At 36.8% G+C, this 14160-nt stretch overlaps 1 protein-coding gene across 2 annotated transcripts in view; it reads left to right on the top strand.

Moving 5' to 3' along the window:
- The window catches only part of PEPD (peptidase D), a 220915-nt gene that overhangs the window by 174158 nt on the left and 32597 nt on the right, over positions 1-14160 (top strand). The window lies entirely within an intron of this gene.

Here is a 14160-nt window from a genome sequence, read left to right as displayed (position 1 = left end):
ATGATGAGAGTCCTATTGCTAGGTTTAAATGGCTGTTAGTGGTGCATAGAAATGATCGTATATATTGCTCATCCAGCCCAGTATTTTCAGGAAATAACATATGCTGAGAAATTTCTGTATTAATTAATATTCATTTTTCTCTGAATACCTTAAAGGTGGCAGTGGTTGCTGTTGTATCAATTTGTAAATTGGCAACATTTTGTGGGGATTTTTAGTGATGATTGCAAGGTTCAAAACTGGGCAATACATAAGTTTATTTCAGGCATTTTAGTTTTTTTAGTTTCCATGTTACTTAAATAGAAAACTTTTGTTGAAAAAGTGAGTGAATAATATTGGGGAATATACTTAATTACCTTGGAGGGCATCAGAAAACAGACTATGGAATACTATGCATTGTGTCCTTAAATTACATGTGAGCCAGTTCATCTAGCGAATTGTACGTTTTCATAGTTGAAGCATCTGCATGGAGTAATTGCAGAAAACACTGCAGTGAAAATCGTGGTTTTTGTCATTCTGTTTTCATTCAGTTTAGCAAATAAATGCTTTTAGAACTAAATGCTTTTAAAGCTAACTGTTGTGGTGAGCTTGAATATTTCAATGGTGAAGGTACTTGAACGTTTCTAAGTATTAGTAATAGACTAGCTTTAGCGGAGAATGTACTTAATGCACAAAGTATATTTCTCCTTTAATATTACCTTACTAGCTTTCAACCACCAGACCTTAGAGTGGGGAAGCTTTTTAGTTTGCCAGTTAGAACATGTTATTTCCCTGTTATACAAGCTGGCTGCACGTATAAGTGCTGCACATCCAGATAGGATTTTATTGTTCCACTTCTTGCTAAGATTATCTAGATATGAAATCTAGATATTTGCCAGTTTAATAATAATGTACAGGCTCCATCATCTATCTAATTTTTCCCCTCAAAGTCCTGGTTCCATCCAGTCTTCGTATTTTTCTCTACATTTTATTGCAAGCTTTAATTGCTTCCTTTAATATGTATTGATAAAGTTGATTTCTAGTATGTTGCTTATTAGTTTTGGGAGTTGAAACCTAAAGCAATGTTATGCTCATAATAATATAGAGATTTTCTAAATTAACTTACCCATTTACTTCAACAAGGTCACAAAATTAAGTTATATTTCTGAAACTACTTGCCAGGTTCTCAGCTAGCTTTGTGAATGTACCAAGCCCCTAAACTGCCTTCCAGATGAATTATTTTAAATTTTAATATTGCTAATCAGATATTTGGCATCAGATCTTTACTGTTCTTCCTGAAAACTCCATGTTGCTTTTAGCTTCTTGTCTAGTTGGGATATTGTTGCAAATATATTTATTGTACGTTTTTGAGGCTGGTAATCACAAAAAGTGGCACATAAAGCAGGTTGAATTCATATGCTGCAGACTGGTTTTGATGTTGCTGCCAATAAGCACCAAAGTATTATGATGCATCCATGTAACTTTGATCATGGGAAGTGTCCATGAAAATACAAAATCTTCCACTGTAGAGACAAAACCCTTTGGGAGTTTGTAGGGCTGTTGCACCCTACCTCCTCAGCAGCCTCTGAACCCTTTTCCCTGAGCAGTAAGCATGAAGGAAGCTCTGAGAGCAGAACCTCTCTCAGTGGGTTTCTTTACCCTTTTTTCCCTTCCTATGAATTCTTCCTTGGCCACATTATGTTCCTAATAATCTTTACTGCTGAAAATGATGTGGGAGCATGTCATAAAGGTGGTTAAGTGAAAAGAATTTGCAGAAGCGCTGATTACCTGTGTTCTGCAAACATGCATGAAAGCTAGAGCTGTTGAAAAATGAAAACCTGTTTTGATTAAAATGTTGAAGTTTCCATTTTGAAGTATACAAAACAGACTGACTTTTTTTTTATTCACAGTTTTTAAATTTTAAAAATATCAAAAACATTATTGAAATTGTTATTGAAAGTTTTCATTTGCCCAACTCTACTTTTAACTTGAGGAGAGAGAGGATGGCATGAGTGGGAGACCTGACTGTTTTTGAGGATTTTTCACCAAAAACTTTTTTTTTTTCAAATAAAAAGCCATTTTTACCAATGAAACTTCCCTTTAAATTATTTTGACCAGTTCTAATAAAAACTCTTTTGTTGACTACAGTTTGATCAAATAATTTCAATAAAATCATAGAGGAGGAATGAAAATGTTAGAAACCAGAGTGAGGGAGAGAGCTATGATCTTTATAATATTTTGAAATAAAAGAAATTATTTCCTCTCTGCCTAAGAAAATAAAGCAGTATAGTTCTGCCTACTAGGAAACAGGAGGCAAAAAACTTGTCAATTCAAGGGTCTTTTAAATATAGCCAGGCTCCAGTATATTTAAATCAGCCTTTTTAGCCTCCTGAAAATCCTTTGTTCATTCCACTTCTACTTTTTTTTCTACCTCCATTTCCAAATGTTACTCACTATGCAAAGAAAACCATATGATTATAGACCCCTAATGTGGCAGGCTCCAGAAAAAGAATTTACACACACAACAAAAATCAGCAGCTACTTTTTTTGTAGGGGAATGCATTTCTCTCCAGTTGTAGAACTGGGTTCTTGATTGATTTTGCTTGCTGGCATATGGTCATGTAGGACTTTGAGTAGCCTTTTCAGAAAGTCAGAGATGCCAGTAAAGAACTATTTTCAGAATATGAAATATATATCTATAGCTAGGGCTTCTAGATACTATGATAATAAAAACAAGAAGTTATTACTATATAAAGATATGAAATAAATGCTCTTTTTGGTTACATCATGTCATCTTCATGGGGAATACTTGCTGCTAAAGAAAGCTAGCAACGTTAATTGAGGTGCACAGGATTTTTACAGGTACAGTTTAGGAATTAACTTTTGAAACTTTGGCTCTCAAATGAGGCTAGTGATATCTCTGAAAGTTGATTTTGCTTCTGTATGTTTCTATTGAATCTAATCTGCTATTAAAGAATAACTTTAGAAGGCTCCCAAAGTTTCAGATTCTATTGTAGCAAAGCATTAATTTGACTCTGTTCTCTGTATGGGTCAAAATACATATAATTCAGAAGTTGGCATATCCTAGCTTCCAATCCAAAAACAAAACAGAAAAAAATCCCTGTGAGTTGCAAATACTATGTTCTGCAAATTGAGAAACCATCACGATGGAATTGTAACTCAAGTGCAACAGCGATTATGCCACAAAACTGATTTGTAGGAAAAAGGCATATTTAATTCTATTGCACAAGCAGCAACTTTGGAACCACTAGACTATAGCTATGTTACAATTTAAAAAAAAATTTTAACTGTGTTGTTGATTAAAAATGAAAGTTTGAAGAATAGTAGTTGTGTGGAAAAGATTCAAAAAGAGATGTTTGCATGTGATTAGAGCAGATATTTGTATCAATTTTCTTGATAAGTTAATGATAAAATATTTCAAAAATCGCAATGGAAAGAAACTGCATTTCTACTTATGTTGTATTCTTAATGTTTCATAACCATCTCAGCTAAATCTATGGAAAAAATCAGAAGGGAAATATGGGGACAGATATATATATAAAGTACTGAAATTTACATAATTTAATGATATCATGATTCATCAGCTATTCGATTCAAATACCTGTGTCTTGAATACAAATCTTAATACGCATACATACATATATATATATATATATATATATATATATATATATATATATATATATATATATATATATACACACATACAATTTTTGCCACAGACCCCTATCTCATTAAGTGAACATTATGGATGGTGCTCACTTAATGAACAGCTATTATATTTATTTTTATCCTCATTGTTAAGTGTATAGCCGCATGACTTATTTGCTGCACCTGCTCTGAAAACAGAATTATTAATTTCCTCCTGGGCTTTTCAGTGGTGCTCATCACTATAATATCTAAGTGCTAAGAAATATTAACTAGTTTATTTTCAGAACATCCTTTTAGGGTGGAGGGGTATTATCATCCCCGGTTTACAGATGGGGAACTGAGGCAGAGAGATTAAGGTCAAAAGTATCCATTAATTTTGGGTTTGAGATGCCTAAGACATGATTTTTCAGAGTACTCTTGTCACCTTTGCATTTGAATCAGACAGCTTCCTCCACACCAAAAGCACAGGAGAAAGTCTTTCCCTGCTTACAGTGCCAATGTCTGGACACAGACCTGGCCTAACCCTCCGCAGACCAGAGCAGCAATTGCAGAAGAAGTTGGAGGGGGCTGGGGAATGCATGTTGCCAGGGCTGGCGTTAGGAGGCAGCAAGCAAGACAATTGCCTGGGGCCCTACGAAGCTAAGTTACAACACATCTACAGAGTCACTGTGGGTAAATGTAATGCAAATATTACAGTAATCTCTAAAAGTGGAAATAAATCACACTAAAGCAGCGGTTTGCAAACTGGGGGGCACGCTCTCCTAGGGGAGCGCAGAGGAACGTTTTTGGGGTGGAGTAGAGACACCAGGTGGCTTGGGCTTCAGCTTTGGCCCTAGGCAGCGGGGCCCATGCCTTAGTTTCTGCCCTGGGCCCCAGCAAGTCTAACAGTGGCCCTGCTCATTGCAAATGGAATCTTCAGGGAATTTAGCTGCATGCTCTTTCAAGTCTCGACTGAGCATGCGCAAGCTGCAATTTTCTCAAAGGCTTATAAATTGGCTAAATTTGGGCAGATTTTCAGAATAGCAAAAGGCCATTCCTAACAAAAAGACCAGCTCCTGCCACATTTCAAGTCCTTGCTCCAATGCTCCACTAGAGCTTCTCAAAGAAAGGTCTCCAGAATTTTTTAACAAGGACAAAACGCATCTTTCTCTAGCCTCATTCTCAGAAATGACTGAGACACTTTGACTGAAATTTCAAAATAAGTAAAATAAAATAAAATAAAGAGCTGGAGGCAGTCACCCAGGATAGAAAATTTTAACCCAAATAATTAAGCTTTGGCAAAGTTATAAGCAACTGAAAGCAAGGTTTTAAAGTGGGAAGTTTCAGGAAAGCATAATCATGGGCAGTGCTAAGAGCCCCAAGGGACACAAAGAACTAGTATCCTAATAAAATATCTTCTCACACACACAAAATATGAGTACTCCCAAATAGGTGGTTTCTGCCTCCAAAACTAATGAAGATATATGCATGTTTAAATAGATATTTATAATTATTATTGTGGATGATACCAAGCTGGGAAGGGTTGCAAGTGCTTTGGAGGATAGGATTAAAATTCAAAATAATCGGGACAAATTGGAGAAATGGTCTGAAGTAAATAGGATTAAATTCAGAAAGGATAAATGCAAAGTACTCCACTTAGGAAGGAACAGTCAATTGCACACATGCAAAATGGGAAATGACTGCCTAGGAAGGAGTACTGAGAAAAGGAATATGGGGTTCATAGTGGACCATAAGCTAAATATGAGTAAACACTATAACACTGTCGCAAAAAAAAGTGAACATCATTCTGGAATGTATTAGCAGGAGTGTGGTAAGCAAGACACAAGAAATAATTCTTCCACTCTGATTAGGCCTCAGCTGGAGTATTGTGTCCCGTTCTGAGCACCACGTTTCAGGAAGGAGGTGGAAAAATTGGAGAGAGTCAAGAGAAGAGCAACAAAAATGACTAAAGGTCTAGAAAACACGGCCTATGAGGCAAGATTGAAAAAACTAAGTTTGTTTAGTCTGGAAAAGAAAAGACCGAGTGGGCACATGATAACAGTTTTCAAGTACGTAAAAGTTTGTTACGAGGAGGAGGAAGAAAAATTGTTTTTCTTAACCTCTGAAGATAGGACAAGAAGCAATGGGCTTAAATTGCAGCAAGGAAGGTTTAGGTTGGACATTAAGAAAACCACCCTGACAGTTAGGAAGTTTAAGCACTGGAATATATTGCCTAGGGAGGTTGTGGAATCTCCAGCATGGGAGATTTTTAAGGGCAGGTTAGACAAACACCTGTCAGGAATGGTCTAGATAATTAGTCCTGCCACAGTGCAGGACCTCTCGAGGTCCTTCCAGTTCTATGATTCGTTGTTTGGTTAGGCCCAGTTTTAGCAAGGTGCTTACACAAACGTGGGACCGCTGAGTTCCATGATTCGTGTGGTTACATGTCAGCACATGCTTATATACCTCGATGAATCAGGGCATTAGTGTGGATCCCATACAAATATCCATAGCTTTTGCAGCCACTTTCTTGGATTTGTAAACTAGTTTTACTGTACATTGGGGGTTTTTTAGGACAGGGGTTAGACTCTCTAAGTTTCAGCAACCAGTAAAACTCTTCATCAAAAATTGGAGGGAGTTATTAAATAGTGAAGTCTGCATTCTATTTGCCCTCACCCATTAACTTAAAATATTCAAAGAATTCTTGTAAATAATTATGATCTCACAACAGGACTGCTCTTCTGACACCATTTTGAAATCCCAGTTTAATGAAGAGATGTGAATATAAGGAAAATATGACCTGCGTATACAAATAAAAATGTTACCCATTAGTAATGAAAACAAGAAAACTGTGTAGATAGCATGGTCTGTTGCTTAGTGCCAAGGGATTACAGTTGTGTTCCTCACTCTAGCACTGATTTGCTATGTAACCTTTTGCAAGCCACTTCACCTCTCTATGCTTCAGTTTTCCTGTGTAAGAGATGGGTTCATACTTACCTAGCTTTGAAAAGCCCTTTACCATCCTCATGTGAATACCATTACATAAGGCTAGTAATGTTCCAGGAATAGCCCACCACACAGTAGCAAGACTGCTGAAAACTGGTATTTGGGCAATTACTGTAAAATAGTCCAGGGGTTCTCAAACTTCATTGCACCACAACTCCCTTCTGACAACAAAAATTACTACATGACCCCAGGAGGGAGGACCAAAGCCTGAGCCTGCCTCAGCCCTGCTGCCCCGGGTGTGAGGGCCAAAGCCCAAAGGCTTCAGCCCCAGGTGGAGGGCCTGTAACCTGAGCCACACCACTTAAGGCTGAAGCCCTCAGGCTTTGGCCCTGGTCTTCAGTCCTAGGCCCCAACAATCTAACGCCAGCTCTGGCAACCTCATTAAAACGGGGTTGTGACCCACTTTGGGTCCTGACCCACAGTTTGAGAACTGCTCGAATGGTCTATTTTATAAGGTTATAACAAATGATAGTGTTGCTATGCCCCCACAATTGTTTCAGGTGACTTATAAAGGTATTTACTGGGTCATTATAATGAGTATTTAGGAGACATTAATAAATATACATCTACAAGCTAAATACTAATTCTTGAGGACATAGTGCTGGTGACTTTACATCTTTTAAATGTATTGTTGCTTTAGATGCCAGGTTGATAGATGGAAACTTTTTATTTCCTTTATTCAAACTTAGGTCCTTGAAACTATTTGGAATTAATGTTCTAGATAATAAGGGATTTACAGTGCACCTTCCATTGTTCTCCCTGTTTAAATTAAATACTCTACGATCCTTAATTTGTAGGCCCTACATTCTTTACAGTGAGATAGTCACATTCCAAGCTTTATTTTTAAATTTATGGACATTTTCAAAAATGACTACTCTGTTTTGTTCAGTGGCTCTCTAGTTCTTGATTTCATTTTCCCATGTATACACCATATTATATGAAGAGAATTAAACACCTCTTTCAGTAACGTCTATTATTCTAAATTCCTCTTTCTCTAGTCAACTGTTCACAAGCAACAGCTAAGGCCAACTTGGCAACCATACAATTCCCTATCTGTACATTTATATGATTTAACAAGCTTGTATCTCAAGTCCCCACTGAAATGAAATTGCAGTCAGACATTAGTTGGGCAGCTGGGCATATTTGTTGATTGATGTTGTTTGTTTCAATAAAATATGCGAAATTGTTCCAGATATGCACAAAAGTTGTTCACCAAGCCAGCTTATATCCAATGTGAAAGCTATTCTCCTTAATGACATCACATTTACAGAGCTACATATAGGAGTCTCATGGCCACAGAACTTTTCAAAGTTGGCATTGGAATTTAGGGGTGTGGGCATATCCCTTGAGCCCTCCATTCTCCTTTCCAAAAGAGTTAACCCCATGTCTCCTCTACCTCTCCAGATGGAGTTGGCAGAATCCCCTCCTGAGAAGGTCAGACTTTCCTATGATGAACAATGTTGGAGAAAGTAGTCAAGGAAAAGTTCTTCTCACACCAAGCACCTCAGATAATGATGGACATGGATGTCGCTGGTATAGTGCGAGGAGCATAATTAGTAAACTTGACTGTTGATAGCCTTTCAGAGTTGAGGCTCCATGTAAATTTACTAGTGCTGAAGACCCCTCGGGCTGGTTCTCAGTCATGGACAATATGGTTGTCCTGTAATACCTCAACCGAGTGGGCACATGGTCACTTGTCATATCAAAAAGCAATTAATCCGTGGGAACAGTGAGTCCAAACAAAGAAACCCTGTCTGGCAGATGATGACCTGAGTTGAGGGGGTAGATTGAGTGGACATTCAAACCCTCAGTGGCATCTTTACTGACTGAGGTCATCCAAATGTGGACTTGCATGTTAGAACTCAGAGCCAGTGTCTGAGGTTTTGCTCAAGAGTTAGTAGGGGCCTGCAACTTGTATCATTGTCATTTCTTATTGGTGCTAGAGAAATACCCAAAGGCTTGAGTTAGGATTGGGGTCTTAATGTGCTAGGTGCTGTACCACACATAGGAAAGCACAGTACCTTCCCTTAAGAGTTTATAGTCTAATTTCAGACATCTTCTTTTATGTTACAGGGGAAAATGCTCCTTGAAATTTCAATTAGGTGCTAAATAGGTCCTTTGATCCTACGTGAACTCGCTCACTATACCACCTCTTATGGAAAGTTTTTTTTTCTTGATGACCATAACCTTGACTATTGGGATCTATAAGTTATTGACTGTTATGGGGTCAGGTCACCCTTTAACACCTTGTTTAGGGAGAAGTTGATATTTAGGCCTCATCCAAAATTTTCACCTAAATCAATGCATATCACTGCCTGTATTTTCCCCAAAGCCCTATAGCTGTCCTGGGAAGGTGAGCTATATGTCCTGGATATCAAGAGAGTAATCAGTCCCTACTTAGAAATAAACCTTTTAGATGGTCCAATACAATGTTTATGATCTTTGGAGAAAATTGGGCCACTTCAGCTCACATCCTACCTTAAAGGATAGGGCTGTACATTGTCTTAAGAGATGGCAGATATTTCAGGGCTGAGGCAAAGGGTGGCAACTTCAGTGGCATGTATCTGTAAAGTGCCCTTATCTGAAAAGTGTAAAGCTCAGTTTGCATGTTCACAATTCACTCAGTATCACATCAAGAACTGATTTTGGTTTCAGGAGAGCGGTTCTGCCTATTGAACAGTGACTGAAGAAGTCAGCCCTCTTCTTGACAGGAGGGTTACAGCTAGCTAGTCTCCTGCATATGCGTTCTTCTAGGCAATGTCATTTATGAGAACAAATTACCAAAACAACTCCTGTACTCTGAACATATTGCCTCTAACAGAACCACACTGATTATAAATGATTCAGAATTCAAGACCTAATGCTTTTGGAGGCTGAAAAGAACTGAGTAATGACTATACAGAGTGTAGTCTTGATTGCCTTGGAAAATAGAATGTAAGGTTTGAGTGATGTGCATCCTTGAAAAGGATTTGTGGCTGAGTGGTAGGCACACAACTCTGTGGAGGGCATATGTTCAGAGAACAAGAGCTACTGTGCGGAGTAACACCTGTTGTATACAAATAAAAAGTAGAGAATGCTTTTTATACAAAAATCAACTTGAAAAATTCAAAGGTGCCATTTTTTTTCTGCTCTGTTTTTGCTACTTACGTATGTTCCAAAAGGAACAAAATGGAGAAGATTGTTGGGTTTAGATAGTATAAGATCTTGGCATGAAAAAATCCAAATAATTTTAAGAACCGGTTAAAGGCACTAATAACTACAGATTTGACATAGGATAATATACTATTGATGACCTGTTCTCCATGTTATTAAATTGAGCGCAGACGCTGTCAGGAGTGTATGCAAATTCAGAAATTGTAAGGTCACAGATTACTTATTAAACACTTATTTTGAAGCATGATAGTTCCATATCTCACAAGAGCTCAGGTTTATTTCTGTATATTACAGTTCCTTATGCTGTTTTATAATGTCATTCATCCGATGTGTTCTTCTAGAAAGGAAAAAAACTTAAACACATGAAAAATATCATAATAAAAAATCCTATTAAAAAGAACTATGATCTGATTCATAAATGCTGTTGACTACAAGATAAACTTACTAAAATATGACGGGTTTCAGAGTAGCAGCCGTGTTAGTCTGTATTCGTAAAAAGAAAAGGAGTACTTGTGGCACCTTAGAGACTAACAAATTTATTTGAGCATGAGCTTTCGTGAGCTACATCCGATGAAGTGAGCTGTAGCTCACAAAAGCTTATGCTCAAATAAATTTGTTAGTCTCTAAGGCGCCACAAGTATTCCTTTTCTTTTTATTAAAATATGTTTCTCTCAATCAGAGATTCAGTATGTGGTTTTTCCATTTAAAATTCATTTATTTTTATTTTGTGTAGTCCACATTTTTATTGAGTTATAAGCGCATATTGGCTGTCAGTTGTGCTTTTTAAGGACAACAGTTTCTTTTGATTTTTTTTTTAAGAATTAATATAGTTTTATCATGCTCTAAATTGAAATTTTTGACAGGAGCATTGCAGAGAGGGACTGGGTAAGACGTGGTTATTTCATGTTTGTTTATTAATTTCTATCTTTCCTACTTTTATTACGGAATTATTTCCAGGTTTTCTTATTTTCATGCAAGTCATTTGTACTCTGCTGAGATATCTAAAACGTGGCAATATTTCTTAGGCATAGAACACTTATAACTTAAGTTGAGGATTTCATATTGATTCCCTTGAAGAATAAGTGTTTTCAGAGTGTTACAACTAGTCCTTGATAGTTAATGAATCCTAACGGATAACATGGCAATATACTTTTCTCTTTCAATTAAGAATGGGCTCTTGTGTTAAAAACAGTTAAAGAATCTAACTCTTTTTCATATATAATGTTGCAGCAATTAATTGTCCATTCTCTATTGAATTATGCCTATAGTATTTTCCTGCTGATAGGATAACATTATTTCTTTGTTCATAAACTAGTTGCACTCTGTTTAAGTATTAGCTATGTGTGCGTGACCCAGAAAAGGTATTGTGGCTTGCCATTGTAACTTAAATCAGAATTCATCAACATAAATTGTTTGCTAAAGGCAGCATGGCTTCCCCAAAGGGGGTTGGAAAGTGGGAGGCACACAAAGTTCTAATATTGAACAACAAGCAACGTTAATTGATAAATTGAAAATTTATAACTTTTTAAAAATTGTTACACATGTGAATCCTATTGTGTTGGGGTGAGAGTCACTATTAACCATACAGACTAACTGCCCAGAGTTAGCATTAGCTAACAGTAGGAAATGAAAGAAAAGGGCATTACTCTCTGTCAAATTCTGCAAATCTTTCAGTCCCTCAAAGCAAGAAACAATCCGTTGTAATCATCCTTTTTTCCCTAGATGCAAGATTTCAGACTGAGAGTCTCTCACTACAAACCCCACTGGGAACTGTTCTTTTCAGTTGTAGGCTAATACACAGCAGTTGACCCATGCAGAGTGACCACTGCAACATTAGAGAGGCAAAAATAACAGAGTATTCCCAAACGTATGAAACAAGGCACTCTGAGAGAAGGCTGCCATTGTGTCCCTGAACTCTCTCCATGTGGCTTAGGTATTGTAGAGATCTCAGACCAGTTGGAATTGCAGCATATGCAAGACCTACAGTAAATGCATTGCAGTAATACAAGAACAAACTTGCAGTGTTAGACCCAAATTCTGCAAAGATTTATTCATGTGCTTAACTTTAAGCATGTGAGTATTCCCATAAACTTCAGTGGCACTATTCGCATGTGTGAAAGGACTAGGGATTGAATTTACATTGTCGCTTATGTTCTCAGCATTTCTCTTTTATTTAATATAGTTTTATGTTTCTATTATTAAATTTGAGAAATAACTTCCCGATTACACCTTACTGGCTATAGCTGTGACACTGCAAATACAAGTTTTGGATACTGTCATTGTGGGGGAATTGACTTTTTGTTCACATGGTGTCTGATCTATAGTACTTTACTTCCAATCCAATATCCAAGGGATTGCTATGTGTTGCACGTAGTAATTTTCATTGATGTGTGAGGTACATGAGTCCTTCAGACTTGATACTACATCAAGGTAGCTGTTAGAGAACCAACCTACCAGAAACAGAAGATTGTCTGGACAAGGTTAAAAATTGCCCTGAGTATTATCTGGGCTAAGTTTTTTCTAACCTTCAAAGTTTGAGTTTCCCCACTAAAACTAAACCCTGAAGTGCTGCTACTCTTACCCCCAAATCTGTGCATCTTTGAAGATCTTGTGTTGAAACTGAGCAGGCATGATACATTCTGCTGTGCTTCACTGCAGCTTGTTTAAAAAATTGCACCTTTTCAGGCTTCCAAATAAAATGTTGTTTAAAAAGAACTCACAGGTGTGCAGTATCCATTCAGCTGACTTAAGCTACTGAGCTTTAAGAAAAATGTCATCCTAGTTTAGAATTATCTTGGTGAATTGACGCACATTAAAAATCATCAAAATATAGGGCTTATAATGGAAGAAGTAACTGACCGTTATGTACATGTAGCAACAAACTATTGATTACCAGTGCAAAATAGGGCCCAAGTTTCAAACTTGGATGACTAAAGATAGTCACCTGAATATGTAGTACATTTAGGTAAGTTGTAAGTAATCATGCACCCACTATGCAAAATTGAGATCAGGATACAGTTTCCCTAGATTTTGGGTTGCTGGCAGCAAAATTTCCCCAAAGTTCAAAGGTTTGTGGATTTGAGCTATGACTTTGGGCCCATTTCTGGTTATCAAGAACCCAAACATAGTTGTAGATTTTAGTTCCCTTACATCTTACTTTGGTTTGTTTTTAGAAGATAGAGATTCTTGTTAGCAGTTACCTGCCATTTTTTGTCACAGCTATGTAATGAAGGCTAAGAAACATGCTTAGCAAACTAGTTTATTCAGCCATTTCAACAACAGGACAATGCTATTTATAGTAAAGTTTATTATTAAAGTACACCTTTTCTGTTGATGTTCAGAGGACATTTGTCAGGCCAGGTTCTTTGGGAACCAAATCGGGAAAACTGAAAACAAATTACTTGCTGTCTGATCTGTTGTGCAAAGAGGAAGTTTTGAAAATTTGAAATGTAGCAATTTTTTCAACAAAACAAAAAGAGAAGAAAGCATCATCTTTCTTATTAAACATTATTTAAAATAAATTTGGTTAGCATTTTAGGAAGCTTTTGTTTTATGTCTGCTATGTTTGTTACGTGTCTAGCCAATCTTAACATGTTCCTGTGGTTCACTGGCTGAGACAGGGATTGCATAGTTCGTCTGCATTTTAGTGGCACTACCAGGGGATGTCGGACCTTTTGCCCTTGTTTGTAGACACTCCGAAATTAAATATAACCTAACCTTAACACAGTTTTGGGAGAAATTTAGTATAACCTTGCACAGTATTTTTTTTATAAGTATTGTGACATCTGGCAAATCACTGCTAAATCACTTGTGGTTTAATCATTGTCACAATTGTAACCACAAAATACCCTAACTAACAGCAAAAAAATTACTGTGTGAGACCTTTTGAGAACAGTTTCCAAACAGAAGTGACTAAGTACCAAGCAGTAATCCCAAGTTATTATTGTATTCTTTTGTTCTATATTCCAGTACAATTTCTAATAAAATTTAAGTAAATAACCTCAGATTACTTGGATGATAAGATAACTGGGATAGCAGTAGTTTCTGAGCAACTATAAAACCTTTACTTAATGTGATATTCTCTTAAATTGCTTATTTAAGATAAATAATGAGGATTATCCTGCCTTTTAAGAATGTCAGTTACAAAGTTACAGTACATCTAATAAAATTAAAAGATTAAAAGTTCAATTTCATTGAACTCATTCTTCTCCTTTCTATATCACCAAAATCATCTTGGCTCCCAATGAACATCCAGAGAGAGAGTGTGAAAGCAGTGGTTTTGTATGATGTTTTAAGTCTTTAAAAGTCAGATTTTAGAAGATATTACAAAGTAGTTTGGCAATTTATGGGTTGGTGGGAAAATAATGTAAAAGG

Source organism: Dermochelys coriacea, chromosome 12 (assembly GCF_009764565.3).
Source record: "Dermochelys coriacea isolate rDerCor1 chromosome 12, rDerCor1.pri.v4, whole genome shotgun sequence".
Lineage (NCBI taxonomy): Eukaryota > Metazoa > Chordata > Testudines > Dermochelyidae > Dermochelys > Dermochelys coriacea.
Note: the sequence above shows the minus strand (reverse complement) of the source record. Positions and strands in the feature narration are given on the sequence as shown.